The sequence below is a fragment of the Penaeus vannamei genome, chromosome 41 (assembly GCF_042767895.1).
Source record: "Penaeus vannamei isolate JL-2024 chromosome 41, ASM4276789v1, whole genome shotgun sequence".
In the NCBI taxonomy this organism is placed as follows: Eukaryota; Metazoa; Arthropoda; class Malacostraca; order Decapoda; family Penaeidae; genus Penaeus; species Penaeus vannamei.
Genome location: NC_091589.1, coordinates 15,032,637 through 15,037,636, shown reverse-complemented (window position 1 = coordinate 15,037,636; position 5,000 = coordinate 15,032,637). Strand labels below are relative to the sequence as shown.

Genomic DNA, 5,000 nt, shown 5'->3' with positions numbered 1-5,000 from the left:
CCTTTTTTTCTTTTCTTTTTTGATTAATGAGTTTTATTTTTCATTGTTTTTGTCGTATATTATTAGCTCATTCACCATTTTTACATATGTTCAGTATAAATGAATTGCTTTTAAGGTAAGGTTTGTAATAAGAAATATATCTAGGGAGGATTTTATTGTTGTATTTTACAATTTAATTTTGAGAGTCAGGTAACTGTGTCTAGCTTGCAAGAAAAGTTTAATATTTTGCTTATTTTACGTAATCTGTTCTTAGCTTTTTATTGGATTTTGATTTGCTCTTGTTCGTGTGAGAGCGCAAACGCACGCATCTACCCACACACGCACGCACACGCGCATACATACACGCAGACATGGACATATTTTTTGCAATAAACACACGTTTTCATACATCTTTGCCACAAATGCGCATATCCTTTGATTCCTTTACATATTCTCAACATCTAACATGTGCCAAAAAAAGATAACATAAATAATAAACTATCATCAAATAAACTCAGTGATATTGAATAACAAAATATCATCAAATCAACTTAGGTAACATTTGATAAGTAAATACCAATGAGAAGTGAGGTAACACAATAATCCACCCCTTATAGCAGTCGCCTCACCTGTCCCTTTTTCCCGCAGCCGGAGAACCTCCTTCTGGCCAGCAAAGCCAAGGGCGCTGCCGTCAAACTTGCAGATTTCGGCCTCGCAATCGAGGTGCAAGGGGACCAGCAAGCATGGTTTGGTGAGTACGGACGCGGCTCTTCGCTCGTCGGTTTGCCTTGGGGGAGAAAGGGGGGGCGGGGAGGGGTAAGGAGGGAAGGAGAAGGGTGAGAGGGGGAAGGGGAAGGGGGAAGGAAGGAAAGAAAGGAAGGATAGGAAAGGGGAGAAGGGAGGGGAGAATAGGGAGAGAGAGAGAGAAGTGAAAGAAAGGGGAGAAGGGTAGGGAGAAAGGGAACAGTGAGAAAGAGAGGGAAATGAAAGCGTGAAAGAGGGAGGAAGAAAGAAATTAAAGAAAGGAAGAAAAAAGGGAAAAAAAAGTTAAGGAAGAGAAGGAAACAATGGGAAAATAAGGAAGAGGGAGAAGTAAAAACGGGGATTGGGAAGGGGAGATAGAGGATTGAGAGAGGGAGAATAAAAGGGAAAAGAGTGAGAAAGAGAAGTAAGGAGGAAGGGGGGGGGGTGAGAAAGACGAAGAGAGAATGAAAGGGTGAGAGAGAGGGGGGTTGAGAAAGGGGAAAAAGTAGATGAAGAGAGAATGAAAGGGTCAAGGAGAGGGAAATTAATTAGAAAAAAGAAGAAAATGGAATAAAAAGGTAAACGAGAGGGAAAGTAAAGGGGGAAAGAAGAAGAAAGGGAAGTAAAAGGGAAGACGAGAGGGGGGAGAAGAGAAAAAGAAGAAAGAGAATAAAAGGCCAAACAAGAGGGAAAGGAAAGGGAAGAAGAAGAAAGGGAATTAGATAAGGAAATGTAGAAGGAGAAAGAAATGGATAATGAAAAGACGGAAGGCGAGAAGAGGGGTAAGGAGAGGAAAGAAGGCGAAGGGAAGGGAAGAGGAAGAGGGAGATGATTACTCAGGAAAGAGGAGAGAAAGAGAGAGAGAGAGAGACACGGACGAAATAAGAAAAGGACTAAGGAAAGTAAAAGAGAGAGAGAAAGAAGGAAAAGAAAAAGAGGAGAGGGAGAAAACGAAGAGAATGATAATGTTATCTTAGGGAGAAAGGGAGAGATCCAGGGAGGAATAAATCAGGCTTGGACAAAGGGCAATTGAAGGACGAGATAGGAACCCCCTATCCCCCCCGCCCAACACAAAAAATGGAAGGGAAAATCACTCACTGGCAACCTTATCACGGTTTCCCATGGGGGGGTCAGGAAGCAGACTACGAAATTGGAATTCGAAATGTCGTTTTTCTTTTTCTCTCTCTCTCTCTCTTTTTTCTCTACCTTTTTTTTCTTTCTTTTAGGACTACCTGTCCGAGGTGTGGGTTTGTTGATTGGTTTTTCTTTTTTCCTTTTTGTAGTTGATTTATTTCTGAAAGTCTTTTAAATACATTTTGTTCAGTCTTCATATTTAACCGACCACCGTGTGGAATTTACATGGTCTTGTTCAGTTATCGAATACTTTTTGCATTTCTATTGTATTTATTTGTCAAATGACGGTTTCATTTACATTATTGATTCTTGTATTAAATTACTGCTGCTTTTACAATGCATTATCTAATCGTTGAATACATATTGCATTTGTGTTTACCAATCCATATAATTTTTATTACGTTGCCTCTTTATTTATCTGTCAAAATTGTCGAAATAACTGTTGAGTTTACATTATTCAATTATCGATGGAAAAACTGCTACATTTACAGTCTATTATCTCTCTGTTGAATAACTTATTGAAAAAAATATTTATGAACTTGACAAATAGTTATTAAATGGCAGTCTATTTATCTATGAAAATAAGTGTTGCATTTTTGGTATCTTTTTTATTCCTGTATCTTTACCTGTCGGTCGAATAACTTCCTAATGAGAATTTGTTTATGAATTCGTCGTCTGTGGCATTGTCTATCTGTTTATTCATGAAGTGTTGCATTTATAGCATTAATCTGTTGCGATATTTTTACCTTTCAATTGAATAACTTGCATTTAGAATCTATATATGAATCGATCGAACATGTATGACATCGGTAATCTAATTGTCAATGAAATGTTGTATTTTTATATTAATCTTTTGCAATATCTTTATCTTTTAATTGAATAATTTAGAATCTACATATCAGTCTGTCGTAGAGCTATGACATTGCCAATCTATTTATCTACGAAAGAGTGAAGGGAAAATCTTTTTATTTCGAGTCATTTTCTCTGATTTCTCTTTTTCTTTTCTTTTTTTTCCTTTTTTGGCACAGTTTTCTTTTTCATGTTATTTTTTCTTTTCTTTTCTTGTCTGGAAGTGACGGCCGGTCAGGAATGTTGATTGGGGTAGTCTTGGTCCCGGCGCGAGGGAATCGGGTCGTGGCATTTTGGTGCTGTGGTTGTTATTGCTGTTGTCGTTATTGTTATAGTTATTGTTTTATTGTGGATGTTATTGTTATTGATTTTATTATTATTATTATTATTATTATCATTATTATTATTATTGTTATTATTATTATTATTATTATTATTATTATTATTATTGTTGTTGTTGTTGATATAATCTTAGTTATTATTATTATTATTATTGTTGTTGTTGTTATTATTATTACTACTATTATTCGTTATATAGTATGATTAGTCATTACTAATATTGTTATTATTATTATTGTTGTTATTATTCTCATTATTATTATAAACATCATTATTATAGAAGCTATTAAACTGAATACTGCTAGTGTTGCTACGGTTGTTACTATTTTCGTAAACTAATGACATTTCATGGACAGCATACAGGGTAACGAATTAAACCTTGCCTCATGTTTGCAATGAAAAAGGCTGATCACACAGCAAAAAATGAAATTAAAAGGTAATATTTATTCTCAACTTTAAATACGAAAAAACACCATTGAAATAAACTCTAAATGACCAGTGTCGACTTAGAATTCACGTGCCTTCGAGCGCACACACGCCCAAGCACCCTCACCCCCCCCTCCCCCTATAACCCCTTCAACCCCCCCTCCCTTCACCCCGTTGACGTATCAAGGGACTCCTGTGTCAGTCGTGGACCTTCTCGAAACTACTCCACTATCCAATTAATTCCGGGCTTTGAAGACACCATCGCATAGGGCTTCAAACCCCTTCCCCCTATCCCCCTTCCCCCCCTTCCTCCCTTCCCCCCCTTCCTCCCTTCCCCCCTTCCCCTGCCCTCTCCTTCTAGTCTCCTTCTCTCCCTTTCCCTCCCTCCTTCCTCCACTCTCGCCTCCTTCCTCTCCCTTATGCCCTTCCCTCCTTTGTTTACGCTCTCCCCTTCTCTGTCCTGTCTTTTCTGGCCCTTTTCCTCCTCTCTTGCTGTCTTCTCTTCTTTTCCCACCTTTCGTTGTTCTCGCCCTTTCCTCTTCCTCCCTTCCTCTATTCTCGCCCATTCTCCTTCCTCTATCATCGCCCCCCTCCGCTTCCCGCCTTTCTTTCCTTCTCCTTCTTATTCCTCTCCTCCTCCTCCTCCTCCTCCGCCTCCTCCTATCCTGCTTCTTTTTCCTCCTCCCGCCCTCCCCTTCCCTCCATCCTCTCCTTCCCCCTCTTCCCCCTCCCCGTCCGGATTCCCCCCTGCTCTTCCCCCTCCTCTTCCCCCTCCCCTCTCCCCCTCCCCGTCCGGACCCCCTCCCCTCTCCCCCTCCCCGTCCGGATTCCCCCTCTCCTCTTCCCCCTCCTCTTCCCCCCCCTCTCCCCTCCCCGTTCGGACCCCCTCCCCTCCCCCCCCCCCCCTCGGTCCTTTGAATCCCCGAGCGGGCGTGATCGGCGCGGCGTGGCGAAGGAAGCCCAAGGAAGGAGGTTTCCATTCGCCGGGAAAATCTTGGCGGTGAATCAAGGCTGAATCATTCCCTCGCTCCTCCCTGCCTCTCGTCTCCCTCTCCCTTCGCCTCTCCCTTCGCCTCCTCGCCCTCTCCGTGTTCCGTCTTTGTCTCCTCATCCTCGTTCTCTTCTTGTTCCCTCCTTTCTCTTCCTCTGCCTCCTCTTATTTCCTCCTTCCTCCTCCTTTTCCTCCTCGCCCTCTACTTTCCTCTGTCTCTTCCTCCTCTTTCTCTTCTTATTCTCTCCTTCCTCGTCCTTTTCCTCCTCTCCTTCTACTTATTCCGTCTTTTCTCCTGCCCTTTCACTTCTTATTCTCTCCTTCCTCCTCCTCCTCTGCCTCCTCTTTTCATCCCCTATCTCCCTCTTCCTACGCTTGTTCCTTCCCTTCCGTATCAACGCCCTCTCTCTCCTCTTCCTCCCGCTTTCATTTGCTCTTCCTCCTCCCTCCCTCCATTTCCCCTTCCTCCCCCTCCTCCTCCTCTTATTATTATTATTCCTCTTCCTCCCTCTCCCTTTCCTACTCCTCCTCTTCTTCC

General features: G+C 42.1%; 1 protein-coding gene across 7 annotated transcripts in view; it reads left to right on the top strand.

Annotated features, from left to right (window-relative positions):
* LOC113826924 (calcium/calmodulin-dependent protein kinase type II alpha chain) overlaps nt 1–5,000 on the top strand; it is a 92,448-nt gene that overhangs the window by 5,222 nt on the left and 82,226 nt on the right. For all 7 annotated transcript variants that reach the window (XM_070118234.1, XM_070118237.1, XM_070118235.1 and 4 more), the window contains exon 3: nt 628–730. The gene's annotated coding sequence lies outside the window, so the exon portion shown is untranslated. The remainder of the gene's footprint in view (nt 1–627; nt 731–5,000) is intronic.